Source organism: Phoca vitulina, unplaced genomic scaffold (assembly GCF_004348235.1).
Source record: "Phoca vitulina isolate PV1807 unplaced genomic scaffold, GSC_HSeal_1.0 scaffold11, whole genome shotgun sequence".
NCBI classification, from domain to species: domain Eukaryota; kingdom Metazoa; phylum Chordata; class Mammalia; order Carnivora; family Phocidae; genus Phoca; species Phoca vitulina.
Window position 1 is genome coordinate 30054119 of NW_022589714.1, and position 22120 is coordinate 30076238.

General features: G+C 38.1%; 1 protein-coding gene across 1 annotated transcript in view; it reads right to left on the reverse strand.

The window, feature by feature from the left end:
* MLIP (muscular LMNA interacting protein) overlaps positions 1–22120 on the reverse strand; it is a 256712-nt gene that overhangs the window by 226354 nt on the left and 8238 nt on the right. The window lies entirely within an intron of this gene.

Below are 22120 nucleotides of genomic sequence, written 5' to 3' on the forward strand. Positions count from 1 at the left end.
ACTGCCAGGGACCTACTCAATATGGACATTAGTACGATGTCAGATCTAGAGTTCAGAATCATCACTTTAAAGATACTAGCTGGGCTTGAAAAAAGCATGGAAGTTATTAGAGAAACCCTTTCTGGAGAAGTAAAAGAACTAAAGTCTAACCAAGTCGAAATCAAAAAGGCTATTAATGAGGTGCAATCAAATATGGGGGCGCTAACTGCTAGGATAAATGAGGCAGAAGAGAGAATCAGTGATATAGAACACCAAATGATGGAAAATAAAGAAGCTGAGAAAAAGAGAGATAAACAACTACTGGATCACGAGGGCAGAATTCGAGAGATAAGTGATACCATAAGACGAAACAACATTAGAATAATTGGGATCCCAGAAGAAGAAGAAAGAGAGAGAGGGGCAGAAGGTATAATGGAGCAAATTATAGCAGAGAACTTCCCTAATTTGGGGAAGGAAACAGGCATCAAAATCCAGGAAGCACAGAGAACCCCTCTCAAAATCAATAAAAATAGGTCAACACCCCGACATCTAACAGTAAAACTTACGAGTCTCAGAGACAAAGAGAAAATCCTGAAAGCAGCTTGGGACAAGAGATCTGTAACCTACAATGGTAGAAACATTAGATTGGCAACAGACCTATCCACAGAGACCTGGCAGGCCAGAAAGGACTGGCAGGATATATTCAGAGCACTAAATGAGAAAAATATGCAGCCAAGGATACTATATCCAGCTAGGCTGTCATTGAAAATAAAAGGAGAGATAAAAAGCTTCCAGGACAAACAAAAACTAAAGGAATTTGCAAACACGAAACCAGCCCTACAAGAAATCTTGAAAGGGGTCATCTAAGCAAAGAGAGAGCCTAAAAGCAACATAGACCAGAAAGGAACACAGACAATATACAGTAACAGTCACCTTACAGGCAATACAATGGCACTAAATTCCTATCTTTCAATAGTTACCCTGAATGTAAATGGGCTAAATGCCCCAATCAAAAGACACAGGCTATCAGATTGGATTAAAAAACAAGACCCATCGATATGTTGTCTGCAAGAGACTCATTTTAGACCCAAAGACACCCCCAGATTGAAAGTGAAGGGGTGGAAAACCATTTACCATGCTAATGGACACCAAAAGAAAGCTGGGGTGGCAATCCTTATATAAGACAAATTAGATTTTAAACCAAAGACTGTAATAAGAGATGAGGAAGGACACTATATCCTACTTAAAGGGTCTATCCAACAAGAAGATCTAACAATTGTAAATATCTATGCCCCTAACATGGGAGCAGCCAATTATATAAGGCAATTAATAACAAAAGCAAAGAAACACATCGACAACAATACAATAATAGTGGGGGACTTTAACACCCCCCTCACTGAAATGGACAGATCGTCTAAGCAAAAGATCAACAAGGAAATAAAGACTTTAAATGACACACTGGACCAAATGGACTTCACAGACATATTCAGAACATTCCATCCCAAAGCAACGGAATACACATTCTTCTCTAGTGCCCATGGAACATTCTCCAGAATAGATCACATCCTAGGTCATAAATCAGGTCTCAACCGGTACCAAAAGATTGGGATCATTCCCTGCCTATTTTCAGACCACAATGCTTTGAAACTAGAACTCAATCACAAGAGGAAAGTTGGAAAGAACTCAAATACATGGAGGCTAAAGAGCATCCTACTGAAGAATGAATGGGTCAACCAGGAAATTAAAGAAGAATTAAAAAAATTCATGGAAACCAATGAAAATGAAAACACAACTATTCAAAATCTTTGGGATGCAGCAAAGGCAGTCCTAAGAGGAAAGTATATAGCAATACAAGCCTTTCTCAAGAAACAAGAAAGGTCTCAAGTACACAACCTAACCCTACACCTAAAGGAGCTGGAGAAAGAACAGCAAATAAAGCCTAAACCCAGCAGGAGAAGAGAAATAATAAAGATCAGAGCAGAAATCAATGAAATAGAAACTAAAAGAACAGTAGAACAGATCAACGAAACTAGGAGCTGGTTCTTTGAAAGAATTAACAAGATTGATAAACCCCTGGCCAGACTTATCAAAAAGAAAAGAGAAAGGACCCAAATCAACAAAATCATGAATGAAAGAGGAGAGATCACAACCAACACCAAAGAAATACAAACAATTTTAAGAACATATTATGAGCAACTCTATGCCAGCAAATTAGATAACCTGGAAGAAATGGATGCATTCCTAGAGATGTATCAACTACCAAAACTGAACCAGGAAGAAATAGAAAACCTGAACAGACCTATAACCACTAAGGAAATTGAAGCAGTCATCAAAAATCTCCCAAAAAACAAAAGCCCAGGGCCAGATGGCCTCCCAGGGGAATTCTACCAAACATTTAAAGAAGAATTAATACCTATTCTTCTGAAACTGTTCCAAAAAATAGAAATGGAAGGAAAACTTCCAAACTCATTTTATGAGGCCAGCATTACCTTGATCCCAAAACCAGACAAAGACCCCATCAAAAAGGAGAATTAGAACAGACCAATATCCCTGATGAACATGGATGCAAAAATTCTCACCAAAATACTAGCCAATAGGATCCAACAGTACATTAAAAGGATTATTCACCACGACCAAGTGGGATTTATCCCTGGGCTGCAAGGTTGGTTCAACATCCACAAATCAATCAATGTGATACAATACATTAACAAAAGAAAGAACAAGAATCATATGATCCTCTCAATAGATGCAGAAAAAGCATTTGACAAAGTACAGCATCCTTTCTTGATCAAAACTCTTCAGAGTATAGGCATAGAGGGTACATACCTCAATATCATAAAAGCCATCTATGAAAAACCTGCAGCGAATATCATTCTCAATGGGGAAAAACTGAGAGCTTTCCCCCTAAGGTCAGGAACGTGGCAGGGATGTCCACTATCACCACTGCTATTCAACATAGTATTGGAAGTCCTAGCCACAGCAATCAGACAACAAAAAGAAATAAAAGGCATCCAAATCGGCAAAGAAGAAGTCAAATTCTCACTCTTTGCAGATGATATGACACTTTATGCGGAAAACCCCAAAGACTCCACCCCAAAACTGCTAGAACTCATACAGGAATTCAGTAAAGTGGCAGGATATAAAATCAATGCACAGGAGTCAGTGGCATTCCTATACACCAACAACAAGACAGAAGAAAGAGAAATTAAGGAGTCGATCCCATTTACAATTGCACCCAAAACCATAAGATACCTAGGAATAAATCTAACCAAAGGCAAAGGATCTGTACTCAGAAAACTATAAAATACTCATGAAAGAAATTGAGGAAGACACAAAGAAATGGAAAAACGTTCCATGCTCATGGATTGGAAGAACAAATATTGTGAAGATGTCAATGCTACCTAGAGCAATCTACACATTTAATGCAATCCCCATCAAAATACCATCCACTTTTTTCAAAGAAATGGAACAAATAATCCTAAAATTTGTATGGAACCAGAAAAAACCCCGCATAGCCAGAGGACTGTTGAAAAAGAAAAGCAAAGCTGGCGGCATCACAATTCCGGACTTCCAGCTCTATTACAAAACTGTCATCATCAAGACAGTATGGTACTGGCACAAAAACAGGCACATAGATCAATGGAACAGAATAGAGAGCCCAGAAATGGACCCTCAACTCTATGGTCAACTCATCTTTGACAAAGCAGGAAAGAATGTCCAATGGAAAAAAGACAGCCTCTTCAACAAATGGTGTTGGGAAAATTGGATAGCCACATGCAGAAGAATGAAACTGGACCATTTCCTTACACCACACACAAAAATAGACTCCAAATGGTTGAAAGACCTCAATGTGAAGACAGCAGTCCATCAAAATCCTAAAGGAGAACACAGGCAGCAACCTCTTTGACCTCAGCCGCAGCAACTTCTTCCTAGAAACATTTCCAAAGGCAAGGGAAGCAAGGGCAAAAATGAACTATTGGGACTTCATCAAGATAAAAAGCTTTTGCACAGCAAAAGAAACAGTCAACAAAACCAAAAGACAACCGACAGAATGGGAGAAGATATTTGCAAATGACATAGAAGATAAAGGGCTAGTATCCAAAATCTACAAAGAACTCATCAAACTCAACACCCAAAGAACAAAGAATCCAATCAAGAAATGGGCAGAAGACATGAACAGACATTTTTCCAAAGAAGACATCCAAATGGCCAACAGACACATGAAAAAGTGCTCAATATCGCTCGGCATCAGGGAAATCCAAATCAAAACCTCAATGAGATACCACCTCACACCAGACAGAATGGCTAAAATTAACAAGTCAGGAAATGACAGATGTTGGCGGGGATGCGGAGAAAGGGGAACCCTCCTACACTGTTGGTGGGAATGCAAGCTGGTGTAGCCACTCTGGAAAACAGTATGGAGGTTCCTCAAAAAGTTGAAAATAGAACTACCCTATGATCCAGCAATTGCACTACTGGGTATTTACCCCGAAGATACAAAAGTAGGGATCCGAAAGGGTACGTGCACCCTGATGTTTATAGCAGTAATGTCCACAATAGCCAAACTGTGGAAAGAGCCAAGATGTCCATCGACAGATGAATGGATAAAGAAGATGTGGTATATATATACAATGGAATATTATGCAGCCATCAAAAGGAATAAGATCTTGCCATTTGCAATGACGTGGATGGAACTGGAGGGTGTTATGCTGAGCGAAATAAGTCAAACAGAGAAAGACATGTATCATATGACCTCACTGATATGAGGAATTCTTAATCTCAGGAAACAAACTGAGGGTTGCTGGAGTGGGGGGTGGGGTGGGAGGGATGGGGTGACTGGGTGATAGACACTGGGGAGGGTATGTGCTCTGGTAAGCGCTGTGAATTGTGCAAGACTGTTGAATCTCAGATCTGTACCTCTGAAACAAATAATGCAATATACGTTAAGAAAGAAAAAAAGAAGAAGAAGAATGTAGCAGGAGGGGAAGAATGAAGGGGGGGAAATCGGAGGGGTAGACGAACCATGAGAGACGATGGACTCTGAAAAACAAACTGAGGGTTCTAGAGGGGAGGGGGGTGGGAGGATGGGTTAGCCTGGTGATGGGTATTGAGGAGGGCACGTTCTGCATGGAGCACTGGGTGTTACACACAAACAATGAATCATGGAACACTACATCTAAAACTAATGATGTATGGGGATTAACATAACAATAAAAAAATTTTTTTTAAAAATGAATAATTAGAACTTCATCAAGATAAAAACCTTCTGCACGGTGAAGGAAACAATGAACAAAACTAAAACGCAACAAATGGAACGGGAGAATACTTATAAATGACGTATCTGATAAAGGGTTAGTATCCAAAATTCATAAAGAACTTGTCAAACTCAATACCCAAAGAACAAATAATCCAGTTAAGAAATGGGCAGAAGACATGGATAGACATTTTTCCAAAGAAGACATCCAGATGACCAATAGACACATGAAAATATACTCAACATCACTCATCATCAGGGAATACAAAACAAAACCATGATGAGATATCACCTCATACCTGTCAGAATGGCTAAAATTAGCAACACAAGAAACAACAGGTGTTGCAAGGTTGCAGAGAAAGGGGAACCCTCTTACACTGTTGGTGGGAATGCAAAGTGGTGCAGCCACTCTGGAAAACAGTATGGGGGTTCCTCAAAAAGTTAAAAATAGAACTACCCTATGATCCAGCAATTGCACTATCGGTGTTTACCCAAAGGAAACAGAAATACAGATTGGAAGGGGTACATGCACCCCAGTGCTTATAACAGCATTATCAACAATAACCACACCATGGAAAGAGCCCAAGTGTCCATCAACTGATGAATGGATAAAGAAGATGTGATATATATACACAATGGAACACTACTCAGCCATCAAAAAGAATGAAATCTTGCCATTTGCAACAACATGGATGGAGCTACAGTGTATTATGCTAAGCAAAATAGGCCAGAAAAAGACTAATACCATATAATTTCACTCATATATGGAATTTAAGAAACAAAACAGATGAACATATGGGAAGGGGGAAAAAAGAGTGGGGGGGACAAACCATAAGAGACTCTCAATGATAGAGAACAAAGTGAGGGTTGATGGAGACGGGTGGGTGGGGGATGGGCTAGATGAATGATGGGCATTATGCAGGGCACTTGTTATGATGAGGACTATGTATTATAGGTAAGTGATGAACCACTAAGTTCTACTCCTGAAACCAATATTGCACTGTATGTTTACTAACTAGAATTTAAATAAAAATTTGAAGAAAAAAATATATATAAAAGCAAAGAATTTAGTTGGATTATAGGACAACCATCTGGTGTCTGAGAATTGCTTGGTCATGTGGGGAAACCATCCCACATTCATTGCAATTGGAATCAGAATCTTTAGCATCTCAGACCCAACAACATAGTAGACTGAGAAGTTAGATCCTGAAATAATAATCAAGATGTTGAAAGACTACTTCTGATATTATGTAAAAGTTATCACCTATCTAACTATATTTCTAGTGAAAATTCAATGTTATCAAAATGTATTTCCTATGTAAAGGGAAATTGTTTTAATAGATGTTAAGTGAATTCAGGAGGAGAGTGCTGAGGTACTATTACTCATGTACAGTCCATAATAGTAACATTTTACTCCTTTCCACAATGGCTAAACATTAGTCTAATCTTTCAACAAAGAATAAAAAAGTTTCCTAGAGGTAAATATCAGTTTTGATTATTTTATTGTTGTGCGTTGGAGTAAACACCAAGTATGTGTTTGCTCTGAGGAAAACAGGAAATCACCATAGGGCTAGAGCTGAGGTTCTGGATCTGTCAATGAGAGGGATACAGGTGTGTTAGAAGAGCAGCTTCTGGATCCAGCTTGTCCTGAGGTCAAAGTCTTCCACAGGCTTGCTATGTATCCTAGGCAACTGACTGAAGATATTTCAACTATAAAATGGAAATAATATCATTTACCTTCTAGAGCTGCGGAGATGATAGCAAGGTAAGTGCTTTGTCTACTTCTTGGAATGTGAAACATGCTCCAGCTACTATCAAAATAATCACATAGGCAGAATTATCCAGTTTATCTTAAACCATCGGTCAAAAGATATTTGGTTTTCAAGCTTGGTGTTACATTAAAAATTCAATTAAACATGCTTTGTGATACAAATGAGGGACTCGAAGGGGTACGTGCACCCCGATGTTTATAGCAGCAATGTCCACAATAGCCAAACTGTGGAAAGAGCCAAGATGTCCATCGACAGATGAATGGATGAAGATGTGGTCCATATATACAATGGAATATTATGCAGCCATCAAAAGGAATGAGATCTTGCCATTTGCAACGACGTGGATGGAACTAGTGTTATGCTGAGCGAAATGAGTCAATCAGAGAAAGACATGTATCATATGACCTCACTGATATGAGGAATTCTTAACCTCAGGAAACAAACTGAGGGTTGCTGGAGTGGTGGGGGGTGGGAGGGATGGGGCGGCTGGGTGATAGACATTGGGGAGGGTATGTGCTATGGTGAGCGCTGTGAATTGTGCAAGACTGATGAATCACAGACCTGTACCTCTGAAACAAATTATACATTATGTGTTAAAAAAAAAAAAAAGAGAAGAAGAAGAAGAAGATAGCAGGAGGGAAAGAATGAAGGGGGGGAAATCGGAGGGAGACGAACCATGAGAGACTATGGACTCTGAGAAACAAACTGAGGGTTCTAGAGGGGAGGAGGGTGGGAGGATGGGTTAGCCTGGTGATGGGTATTAAAGAGGGCACGTATTGAATGGAGCACTGGGTGTTATACGCAAACAATGAATCGTGGAACACTACATCAAAAACTAATGATGTAATGTGTGGTGATTAACATAACATAATAAAAAAAATCAAAAAAAATGTTTTGTAAGAATAATGTCTTTAAATATTTAGACTACTGAATTAAAGCACCAATAGCTATCTCATTATTAATGGTAAAATGTCAACAAAAAACAGAATAATCAGAAAAAATATCAGCATGCTTAGTGCCTTTAGAATGACAATAAGCTGATTCCTTCCTACAATTTTTGTTAAGTATCAACCTAAAATTGTACCTGGGGAATTTAAATACATGGAGAACCAAAAAATAATCCCTTTTACATCTCAAGTATTATAAAAACAAACCAAAACCAAATGCACAAAAATTCCAGATGTCTAGAAGTACTCCTCTCTCATCCCTACTCTCTCTATAGCTGCAATTGCAGAATATGATGGAGGAGAATCTACCTCCCAGCACTGGAATTTGGTGGGATAAGAAAAAGAGTCTAAGCAAAACATAAACTCATTAAAAATAAACAAGAAAATCCCCAAAGGGTAATGCAGGTTTTATTAATTTCCTAAGTATCTTGTTAATCATAACTGCCAGTGGTAAAGAATTTCCAGGTATCTGAAAATACCTAACACTAAACACCATTTTTTGGTAGTACTTAATTTTCACAAGGGAGTTGTAAATATAACCTGTTCTTGGAGCTAAAATGAGGTCAAGTTAATCATTAAAAACGGTATTAAAAATAGTATCTTAGGATGCCTGGGTGGCTCAGTCGGTTAAGCATCTGCCTTCGGCTCAGGTCATGATCCCAGGGTCCTTGGGATCGAGTCCTGCATGGGGCTCCCTGCTCAGCGGGGAGTCACCTTCTCCTTCGCCCTCTGTCCCTCCCCTCTGCTCATGCTCTCTCTCTCAAATAAATAAATACAATCTTCAAAAAAAACAAAAACAAAAAACAGTATCTCTATGGCTATACTTCTACCCACTGAGAAAGTTCCACAACCTCTGTAATTGCTCCATGAACTAGTGTTTTGGCTAATATACGGAGTCTACCATTTTCCTCCTGTTACAGTCTGGCCATCACACTGTGGCAGTGCTATTGCCCATGTCCAAATCTGCAATTCTGCCACCAATGTCAAGGTTTCCTGCCTATGGCCACACCAGGCCCAGGGCTCCGAGTGCAGGGTGCAGATGCCTCCGCCCAAGTGTCAGCAATAAACATGCTGGTATTTAGCGTCCTTCACGTTGCACAGAGATTTCACGCAAGACAATGCTTCCCCTTCCCACTCACGAGTAAAACTGATGAGGTTGAGTTAAAAGTCCATCAAAAGTGATTGACTCAACTGATCGGTTCGGCATCCCTGTCACTTATCAAATCAGATAAAGTGCATGATACATGCACACACAGAGACATGCAAAAGTCATGCCTCTGCAGTTCATCCAGGAGTACCCCTTCCCATGTCTCAGACGCAGCCCTGGGTGCCAGAAAAATAAAGCTCCTGGCCTCGAGGAGTTTGCAGTCTCTCGGTGGTAATGCTGTTAAAGCAAAAGGATGAAAGCACTCAAGGTTTCTTTAAATCTGCTCTCACATGAAGAACACTTACCTTGAATACTTCCCTGATACAATCTCATCAAGTCAGCAGAGTCATAAATATGTAAGTTTATTATGAAAAAAATCACTGAGCCATTCAAAATTTCAGTAAACCCAAAAAATACAATTCAACCCCTGGGACTGTTGCCTTTATTTGGAGGATTAAGATTCTATGATGGACATTGGGGAGGGTATGTGCTATGGTGAGCACTGTGAACTGTGTAAGACTGATGAATCACAGACCTGTACCCCTGAAACAAATAATACATTATATGTTAATAAAAAAAATTTTAATTAAAAAAATAAAATAAAATAAAAAAGATTCTATGGTTCAGCTCAAAGAGATGTGCTGCACAAACATATTCACTGATTGCATGTTAGTGGTCTGCCAATCTGGAGGGTCCATAAAAGAATTGTTCATAACATCTGTATCTTGGTAGGGAAAAAAGTGATAGATATTCCACTATCCTACTAGCCTTAAATTTCCTTGTATTTTATAAGAGATTAGTGTTTCATTCCCCTACTGTGTCCACTATTTTTACTTTTATAAATACTGTTGTAATAAACATCATTATAACTAAAAATTTGTATATTTCTTCACTTCAAAGAGATTCGTAGAGTAAAATTGTCTGGCCAGTGTGTATGTATTTAACACATCAGTATTATGCTCCAAAAAAGGGGTACCAACTTACAGTGCCACTTGTAATGTATGAAACTGTATGTTTTATGGAAAAATTCTTAAGTAAAAAAATTAATGGGGCGCCTGGGTGGCTCAGTTGGTTAAGCGACTGCCTTCGGCTCAGGTCATGGTCCTGGAGTCCCGGGATCGAGTCCCACATCGGGCTCCCTGCTCGGCGGGGAGTCTGCTTCTCCCTCTGACCCTCCTCCCTCTCATGCTCTCTGTCTCTCGTTCTCTCTCTCTCAAATAAATAAATAAAATCTTTAAAAAAAAAAAAAAAATTAATGAACTGTTGAAAGTGTTGCTTTCCTGGGAAAATATCTTATGTGCAGGGAAGAAAAAATGCCAGATGAAGGTAAAAGACATAAATTATGATATCTTGAACAAAATAGTTTCTGGATTTAAAACTTTTTTGAATCAGACTGTGTTGTCAACCACATTTAAGTTCTTCTTTTGAACATTTTACACACACACACACACACACACACACACCAGCACAACAATGCCTTCCTTAACTCTATTTCTACTTACCTATATTGTTCCCCTCCTACAAATATCCTGCCTTGGTAAGCCTAGCAGTTACCTGTATAACTTTTATTAACTGTATGAGCCACATAATAGGTATGGTCCTAATTATTCACACCTCATAATGTAGCCACTTATTCCTCTATGTATATAGTACTTGCTTTCATATAACATAATTATTCTCCATGGAGACCGGGCCATAATGTCTTTCAGAATAGGCACCATGTTTTAAACACTCTTGCTTTTGAATCTTTGTCAGTCTTCACAGGACTAACATAAAATTAAAACTTAAAGGTTAGGGGCACCTGGGTGGCTCAGTTGGTTAAGCATCTGCCTTCAGCTCGGGTCATGATCTCAGGGTCCTGGGATCGAGTATCGCATGGAACTCCCTGCTCAGCGCAGAGTCCACTTCTCCCTCTCCCTCTGTCCCTCTCCGCCCCGCTCATGCATGCTCGCTCACTCTCTCTCTCTCAAATAAATAAATAAAATATTTTTTAAAAAAACTTAAAGGTTGGATGACGGCATCCTTCCTAGTGGGAAAATAAGCATGGCCTCTAGCCTAACAATCAGTTTGAAATCACATAAGGTCTGGCTGAAGAGAACAAACTGCAATTGCAGCCTAGGGTTTCCCCAGGCACAAGAAGTAAATTGTACACCACTGTGATTCTCATATCTCTAATGACTACCGGTCTCCGAGTGCTTATTATGCACAGCACTTTTCAAATATATCCTCACTTTCCGTCCCTATTAAAGCCCTGGGAGGTAAGTGATATCTCATTTTACAGATGAGGAAACTGTAGCTCATATAGGTCGAGCACACAAGAGCCCAGATTTGAACCCTTACCCCAGAGTCCTTGCACTTTACCACCAAAATCACTATGGCAAAAAGAAGAAGGGCAAAAACTAGAAATTTCTTAACTTTCAAACTTCAAGCTTTTAGAAATGGCATAAAATATTTTTAATTATACACTCAGAATATTATTTGGCATGCCATTTAACATAGCCTATGCAACAGTTCCACATAAATCCATTTCTCTCTCAATGAAGAAGAAAAAATAAAGATGTTCCATGACACTCACCACCTACTAAAGCACAAAGCATTGAGGATGAGCTTTACGAATAAATCAAATCAAGGGGCTTCCGATTCAAGATGGCTGACGGAATACAGTTTTTCTCACATCCTTTTCTTGACCCCATTAAAATGAGAGTAAAGGAATGTAAAAGAATAAACCCACAACAGTAAGAGATTTGGTAGGGGAGAGCAGTCAGCATGAAAAAGTACATTGTAAGTTTCTGGAAGATGAGAAGGAGATGAAGGTATACGGCTATGCTATGAAGCAGAGCTGCAGTCCGGCAGGAAGGCTAATAAGTACCTTTGCAAACCCTGAAGGCTGCACCAGACTCAAGGCAGGCAAATTCCACAGGGGTCACGACTGTAATAAGGTTGTAAAGAAGAGAATTCATTGCAAATCTCTAAGACCAGCTCCCTCATCTCCTTCCATACCCCATGCAAAGGGGTCCAGGCAGCAGGGGGTCAGCAAGCTGTAAAGAGAGGACTCCCCAGGTTAGATGGATGGGTGGGTGGGTGGATGGATGGATGGACAGAAGGACAGACGGATGAGCAGACGCAGATAAAACAACAAAACAGGTAGGAATCTCCAGATTGAAAGCTGAGCTCAACTGGAAAAAAAATAGGAACAAAAATACTTTATTTCCCATGTTTCCTTCACACATTTTAAAAGAACTCCCTGCTCTCTGTGATAAGCTTATTAATTCATGCTGACATTTTCCTCCTTCGGTCTCCCACTATGACATGATATCCCAGAGAAATTATTACAGGTTTAGGAAAGCAATCTTATGGGCTCTCTCATCTGCTCCTGAGATGAATGTCATCTGAGTTAGTATTTAAAAGCATGAGGTGGTCTCTGAATTGCTACATTCTGACACCCACCAGGGCAGGAGGCCTATTTTGAAGAACAAACTGGGGGTGACAGCTTTCCCAGAAGCTACATACGCAAGGAAACGCCCATTAACTGAGAAGAAAATTTATGAACGTAGCCTTGAGAAATTCTGTGGTTATAAATAAAGGAGAAAAGCGGCAATTAAACCACAGACATCCTCTCACCGTTTTAAAAAATCATCTCCTTATTTTTATGAAGATCATGTAGCAAAATAAAGCCCATGACTCTGTAATATAATTACATCACTAATACAACAGTCTATTTGTCATTCCCTGAGGGGAGCCAGAGTTGGGGCGGAAAAAACTAGATATGTAATTGTACTTCCCACAATGAGAACCCAGAAAATATTTCACCGCACATACAGTGTGTTATAAATGTCAGTGTGAAAGCACCATTCGCTTAAAGCCTGCGATCCGTCGCCCTTCTGTTATTCACCAACACACAGAGCTGTATCAAAAGATCCATTCAAACAGTGCATCTCAGACTTACATTATCAGCAGACACTGCTTTAATTAGCAGTGGTTTTCAAAGGACTGGATGGCTTCAAGAACTTCATTTGAAACATAAAGTAGAAATCTGGATCCTCATCAGTTTCACTTTACTCTCCCCTCCCGTCCCTGGGTGCTAACAGACACAGCCCTCATTTTTCTTAAAGGAAAAAGAAAAAATGGAAATGGTGGCTGGGATTTTGCCATTCGGGTGCAGTCCACTTTTTCCTCCACCTTCTGCGGAGCAAAGGGACTAAAATTAGAATTGCACAGGGACCAAGATATCTGTGTCAGGCACACTGCCGGGAGTGTAAGAACTACAAAGGGGAATGAGTAAGAGCTTAAGAAACCATCTTAGAAATAACACTTAAAACGCAGACCTTATGTATTCTAAATTTTTATTCCTGATGAAAACACAGCATCAACTTCATTTTATGTAGTATTATGAGAAAATAGAATGCTTTATTTTGACAACATTTTGACATTAATATTAAGGCACTTACATGCTACTTTATCTATTCCATAACGTTCTCCCATGATCCCATTCTCAAATCTTTGTTGCTTCTCAGTGCAAACATAAAAAATATGTGCAATTCAATTTGAGTACTGAACTGTGAAATTTTATACTACCAAAAAATCTAATAATCTAGTAACAAGGACTTTGACTTTAAACTTGGTCAATGATGACATAAAAATATAATCTATTTCAAGGTTTCTAATGTCTGTATAAGTAGGCATTGTTTGGTATGGAAAGGGCTTAATAACCACACAGCCCAACGACACTTTTTACAGACTTATAAAATGCTAGAGAGCACTGCAATCTTTGCAAATCCAACCCAACCTCTCAGGTCTGTAAGGAAGGAGACCAAAGGTTACGTGATTTGTCTAAGGTCACATAAACATGACTTGAACACCAATAATGGTCTCCTAGACTCAGCTACAACATGCTTTTTACCACACTCAGTGGCACTTCCACTCTTCTTTGAAATCAGAAGTACGCACACGCACACACATACACACGCGTGCAGGCATGCACTCACACACCCAAAGGCCCGGGTTCCTTGTTTCAGTTTTCATGGATGTTAAGATGGTACTCAGAACACTTGCGTGTACTCACCTACCCTAACTTATCATTTCTGTGGTCTTACCTCATTCTGCAATTACGCCCATTAAGACTTCAATTCTCATTGCTTAGTAATTTCCTATCGATCCCCATGGTCTATGGCATCTTGTCTACTCCCTCCTTTTTTTTTTTTTTTTTTTTTATTTAGAGCTACAGATTCTTCAAGTATTTAAGAATTGTGTTACTGGCTCTATGAAAAGGAAGCAAGGGAGAAGTTAGGGTGGAATTATTTCTTATGCAAAAGAGACTTAGGAGCAATTATTTAGTTTTTCACTTTGATCTGCCAAATGATGACATTTCATGGTTAGTCTTTGCAACTACACTTCACCTGCGGTAAAACCAGAATCTTCTTATTAATGCTGGAGGGATGGGTCAGTTCTTTGGAGAACATTATCTTAACCAGTGAACTCTATTATACCTGGTGCTGACTGATCAATCCTACAACCCCTTTACTGACTTCTCAGAGAGTTCCTATCCCCTAAGAAATGGGAATAAACTAATCTTACTAAAAATTCGGAAGTGACACTGAGTTCAGAAATTCACAGAATCCTAATTCTGAATTTCCTGCATTTGCCTTCTAGTTGAGGGATACTTATTGAGGCACTTATCATAAAATTTGGCTTATTATTGCCCATCTGGGTTTTTTAAAAGAATAATTATTTCCACAGAGTATTTTGGATGTCAACTTATTACAGAATTCTAGTCCTCCCTGGAAAAAACGGATTAATAAATTCAAAATTTACTGGTAATGAATGGGCTGTCCTGGGAGAGTTGCCAAATAGAGACACAGAATGTACTGTAGGCACCACAAACATATTAAGAAGACCAGCAGCCTTCTTAAAGATGCCCAAATGCCTACCATTCTCCATGATGGTGTCACACATAAATACAAACATGAGCCAGCATCACAGAGGAATTAAGGTTTGGGGACAAATTAATCACACCCTCTACCATCAAAATGGACATCCAAGGCAATTTTATTAGTAAAATACAGAACATAGCAAGAGTCATTGATCCAGTCTTACAAACGGCAGAGAAATGGAAGGAGTTTTCTAAAATAAATAATCAAATGCCAAAGAAAAGGAGATGTCATTGTTCATTTGTTTGTTTTCATCTTTCCTTCCTTTTGGTCATCACCAAACTTAGTATAAAAGGATCCAGGGCAATCAATTATGATAAAGATACATAGATCTAGCACCTGACCCCCAGAGATTTATGAACCTAAATTTACCACTTATTTTATTATATGATGTTGTCATGTCAGGAATTCTGTTTGGAGCCGAATCAACGTTCAAGCCCTACTGAAAATCATCTCTAGAAGACACATCAGAAACATCAGCAGTCTAAACTTTTTTCCAAGCATGTCAGCATCTACTGAGTACCTATTACCAATGACTCTAGTTAGACACAATTAGAAAAATAGATTATGAAGTTGTTGATTCAACACCTTGGGAGCTTCCCAGGTGAAATTTGAAACTGGCCCCCACACATGGAGGGGTAGGAGAGACCAAATAGGCAGACCACTCCAGATTGGTAGATGGCAGGTTTACTAAGCCAGGAACTTACTGATGAGCCTGTCTTAGGCATCGTAAGATGAGTACAGCTCCACACCCAACCACCAGAATCTTAAAATTCTGTATAGAGAACTTAACTGGGTTCAGACACTATACCATCCAGATGGTATCAACAACACCTTACTCTCTCAAAGCTACTTCCTTGAAAACAGCTCCCACGGGAATGTTAGGCAGAATGTATATTCCAAGGAAGGGGGTGGCAAGAGGGGGAGGAACCTCCAACTGCCAGAGTCCAGCTCATTGTGGGTCAACAAGCGGTTATGTCCTTTCAGTGACCTCCAACAGTCAATATTATGACAGAATAAAATATGCTACAATATAAAATACTTTACAGTTGTTCCACTCTTAAGACGTTCTGCTGAATAATTACAGACTTGCTGTCTCAAGTCTACGTGAGAAAAAATAATTGGGGATGTTTATGTTTTCTACACTTAGAATATATCCAAGCTACTAAAATTTATCATTACTGTTTCATAACCTACTAAAAATAATAAAATATAATAATCTCCTTGGTGGTCAAGACTTTCTCTCTCATGTGTGCTTCCACTACAGTCCATAGGACCCTGTCTTGTTCAAAACAGGCATTTAAAAATGTCCACTGATTTGAAAGGCTCTTTCTGCTTTTTCTACCTAACAGACACTAGTTTGCATCTGCAAAGGTGCTCCCCAACAAAAGTCAGACTTGTCATCAGATAATAACATTGGGAACTATAACCAAGTGCTAGTCCCATGTTTTTTGTTTGCTAACAAATTCCTTCTTAGAAAATAATTAGTGCTATTTGTATTAATGAAGCTATGAATAACTAATTGAACCTTATTTAAAAAGTGTGCTTCACTGAATTATCACAGAATTTTAAAAATGCATAGTTTTCTGTGTTTCTGCATTTTAACCACAGTTTTTCTTCAATCTCTTTTCTCTTTCATTGTATCAAAAAGAAGTGGCATGATCTCTTTCTTTCGAAACCGAGAATAATGGGGGTTTTTTTTGTGAGATTATAGGTAAATTTTTAAGTCATTGGATAAAACTTTCACCCCCAAAGTCAAAACAAGTTGAAAAATTTTAAACATAAAAAGTAAAATTTTAGTTATCTAAAATTTAGGTTTCCATCTCCTTCTATGACATACCTCCTATTAAAAATCTGTCAGATGACATAATTTCTCAATCTCAAAAATTTCTTTTACTCAAAAAAGCAATATTTATATGACATTCAGAAACTGACTACTGTGTTAATTTGCTTCTACCAAGCTTCAATATAAAGTAAATTGGATGACTTACCCTTCTCATTATCATTATTTTTGTGATATTTATTGAATATCTATTACCTGGGAAGATAGAATTGTCTCTTGAGACATATTATACTAAAGTAATAGAAATTATTAGGTTTATGCATAAAATGTGCTTGTTCTTATCATCTCTTAAAGAAAACATTATTATTTCAGAATATCCTGAGGTGCATGAGCATTTTTACTATGTTAATACATGGACTGTTCCTTTTCATTAAGAAATTTTAGTTGAAGATAAATATAAGTGAAATTCTTTGTTGATGCATTTAATAACCTAAAAGAAAAAGATTTTGGAAAATAGGATATCCTGCCTTAATTTTACTTATTTACTAAAACATACTAAATAGAATTGTACTTACTTTCAACACTATTCCAGAAATAACTTCACGTTAAAGATATAAATGATACGCAGCTTAAATTTATTATTCTGTGTATCATTATTCTGAAAATGAAACTCATAAATAAAATCAGACAATTAATATACTGACACACCACCTCCTAAAATGTGTTCCAGAGAACACTGGCCAGAATATTCACTGTCATTGCATACACACATTAAAATACATTACATTGGTAGGGAGTTTAAGAAGTACAAGATTAACCTCCAGAATGTCTCAAGGTCTTCAGTGTGTTAAAATACAATAGGAGTCTCCAAAAAGAAATAAGACTGTGTAGTTCATTCTATACACTGTGTTTCATGAATATTCTTGAGCATAGATCAGAACCTCTTCTCATGGAGCAGTTTAGAAAATCAGAATTCTAAGGAATGTACTTTGGGGAACACATGATACAATGGTTACTTAAACCTCATCAGGAAAAACAAAAGATCCATTCAGCTCCAACACCAATTATTGTGGAACCAACCAAACAGAACTATATTGTTACAAAATAGCTCCCTCCCTCCCTGCATTCCCATAAAAATCACCTTTAGTGTAATCTGATTTTGCAGAATCAGGGAGGACTAAAATATCCAGCTCAGCTTAATATGTTGGTTTTTCAAGGGATGGAAATGTCCGTTTAAGTACATGCTAATTGAGTTTTCTTTTTCATGTTTAAAAAATTGGGATCATATCAACCAATTTGTGAAAAATTTAGGTGGGATTGTTAAGTTTAGGACATATTGAAGGGTTTGAGTATCATATTTCTTAACTGATTATCTATTGATGAACATTTAACTGTCAAGCCCCCAGGAATCCAAAGAGCAACAAATTCAGGGCAAAAAAAAAGTCCATAGCTAAAGGTAGCAATTCTCTTACCCCTATAAGGTGAAATCCATATTGGATATATAGTTAAGAATCCTATTAAGGCATCCAAATTGGCAAAGAAGAAGTCAAACATTTTATTTATGGGGAAATGTCAACCAAAAGGTTAAAAACTGAGAGCTTTCCCCCTAAGATCAGGAACACGGCAGGGATGTCCACTATCACCACTGTTACTCAACATAGTACTAGAAGTCCTAGCCACAGCAATCAGACAACAAAAAGAAATAAAAGGCATCCGAATCGACAAAGAAGTAGTCAAACTCCCACTCTTTGCAGATGCCATGATATTCTAAGTAGAAAACCTGAAAGACTCCACCAAAAAGTTGCTAGAACTGATGCAGGAATTCAGCAAAGTTGCTAGATATAAAATCAATGCACAGAAGTCTGTTGCATTTCTATACACCAATAACGAAGCAGCAGAAAAAGAAATCGAGGAATCGATCCCATTTACAATTGTACCAAAAATCATAAGATACCTAGGAATAAACCTAACCAAAGAGGTAAAGAATTTTTACTCTGAAAACTATAGAACACTTATGAAAGAAATTGAGGAAGACACAAAGAAAAGGAAAAACATTCCATGCTCATGGATTGGAAGAACAAGTATTATTAAAATGTCTATACTTCCCAAAGCAAACTACATATTCAATGCAATCCCTATTAAAATAACACCAGCATTTTCACAGAGCTAAAACAGACAACTCTAAAATTTGTATGGAAACAGAAAATACACCAAATAGCCAAAGTGACCCTGAAAAAGAAAAGTTGCTGGAGGCATCACAGTTCCGGACTTCAAGCTCTATTACAAAGCTATAGTCATCAAGACAGTATGGTACTGGCACAAAAACGGACACATGGATCAATGGAACAGAATAGAGAGCCCAGAAATGGACCCTCAACTCTATGGTCAGCTCATCTTTGACAAAGCAGGAAAGAATGTCCAGTGGAAAAAAGACAGGCTCTTCAACAAATGGGTGTTGGGAAAACTGGATAGCAACATGCAAAAGAATGAACCTGGACCACTTTCTTACACCATACACAAAAATAAATTCAAAATAGATAGAAGGCCTAAATGTGAGACAGGAAACCATCAAAATCCTACAGGAGAACACAGGCAGCAACCTCTTTGACCTCAGCCACAACAACCTTCTTCCTAGACACATCGCCAAAGGCAAGGGAAACAAAGGCAAAAATGAACTATTGGGACTTCATCAAGACAAAAAGCTTCAGCACAGCAAAAGAAACAATCAACAAAACTAAAAGGTAGCCTATGGAATGGGAGAAGATATTTATAAATGACATATCGGATAAAGGGCTAATATCCAAAATCTATAAAGAACTTATCACACTCAACACCCAAAAAACAAATAATCCAATCAAGAAATGGGCAGAAGACATGAACATTTCTCCAAAGACGACATATAAACGGCTAACAGACACATGAAAAACAGCTCAACATTCCTCAGCATCAGAGAAATACAAATCCAAACCACATTGAGATACCACCTCACACCAGTCAGAATGGCTAAAATTAACAAGTCAGGAAACAACAGATGTTGGCGGGGATGCGGAGAAAGGGGAACCCTCCTACACTGTTGGTGGGAATGCAAGCTGATGCAGCCACTCGAGATAACAATATGGAGGTTCCTCAAAAAGTTAAAAATAGAACTAACCTACAATACAGCAACTATACTACTAGGTATTTATCCTAAGGATACAAAAATAGTGATTTGAAGGGGCACACGCACACCAGTGTTTATAGCAGCAATGTCCACAATAGCCAAAACACAGAAAGAACCCAAATGTCCATCAACTGATGACTGGATAAGGAAGATGTGGGGTGTGTGTGTGTGTGTGTGTGTGTGTATACACACACGTATATATAATAGAATATTACTCAGCCATCAAAAAGAATGAAATCTTGCCATTTGCAACAACATGGATGGAATTAGAGGGTATTATGCCAACCAAAATAAGTCAGTCAGAGAAAGACAAATGCCATATGATTTCACTCATTGGTGCAATTTAAGAAACAAAAGAGATGAACATAGAGGAAGGGGAAAAAAAATAAAATGAGACAAAAACAGAGAGGGAGGCAAACCACGAGAAACTCTTAACTATGGGTAGCAAGCTGAGGTTTGCTGGAAGGGAGGGGGTGGGGGACAGGGTAATTGGTGATGGGCATTAAAGAGGGCACTTGGGATGAACACTGGGTGTTGTATGCAACTGACAAATCACTAAATTCTATCCCTGAAACTTATACTATACTCTATGTGAACTAACTTGAATTTAAATAAAATCTTGAAGGAAACAAAAAGAATCTTATTTTACTTTTGTCTATTTCTCTGGATAGAATAAGCTGATGAATTCTAAAAATCTGTAGACTGTTGATTTTCTTATTTGCTGTAGATCTCACCTTGGAATTTTTTTCAAATAAAGCTAATCATGTAAATTTCTTAACTGTGTGATATATTCCATAACATTGTTCATAATAAAAAATCTTTATGAGTATACCTTTAAAGAAGATACATATTATAACTCAGCAATATTATAATGTATACATATTTAAATATTTTAATAGAAAAATATTTTCTCCTTTTAAAAACCATATTTGTACAAATGTCACTATTTATAATAAATTTAATAATTTTCAGAACCTAACAAACTCCACAAAAATACATCTTTAACTGTATACAGCAACCTAGCCAGTCATACGGTATTACATCGGTATTAGCAAGGAACACAATGCTCCACAAGTTGAAGTTTTTAGATGTTTATCCACATAAAAAGCCAAAGTGTTAACCAAAATAATTTCTACTGTGAACTTTTAGAGATATATTATCTATTTTCCAGCTCTCTTAGAGATACTGAATATGTTAACCTTTTCTTGATAACAGTGTCATGAAAATTCCTTTATCTGAAAGATGTCTGGGTTACATACGTATGTAGCTCTGTTTGCCTATAGAGGTAACTGCCCACACTACTGAACTTTAATGTGCCCCCCCCACCACCACCACCAAGAACCATCTCTTCTCAGTGCGGATTAGATGTTCCCAGCCCTTCTGAACTGTCCCACATTTCCCTCTACTCTTCCAGAATTTAATCAGAGGCTAGCCCTAGATCTCTCCTCCAGAGTAATGTTCATGAATTTTGTAACAGCTGCTTCCTCTAAGGAGAGGTTTTTGCTCACTTCTAGGTTCACACCTGTGTTCAAGGTAGAGTCCAGCATGCAGAATGTCTGACCCTCCGGAGAGTGCAATGCGTATACATCAAATCACCGCACATACGAGACCATTTTCACTTCTGTTTACTTGCCCCATGTTCACTGTATTGATTTATAAAACTCCCCATAAAAGATTGCCAGAAAGCTCTGGATCAAATTTCACACTAATTCATAGCAACTCTTTATTCATGTATTTATTTACTCTCTATCTGGTTCCATAAAGGTTTTATAACCACTAAGGCTTTAAGGTAGGCATATCCATTCCTTTTACTTTGAAATGCACTTCAGATTTCTCTTTCTATATTAATAAACTTTGGGTATGTATTTTCTAACTAAGTCAAGCCAAAAACAGTTTGAAAATATTAGGTTCAGCTCAGGGAATCCTCAAACGTTACAGTTTTTAATCTTCATGACAGCCTTCAAATTAGTATTACTACTCCCCATCTTACAAGTGAGTTAACTGTGACTCAGAAAGCTTAAACAAAATCCCATAGTCCTACATTTTGAAGTTGTGGAGTGAGAACTGTCACACAAACCCTTTTGACTCAAAACCCCTAGTTAGTTCTATAATAATGCATAGCTTTGCAATATAGTCAAAAAGCCGAACAGT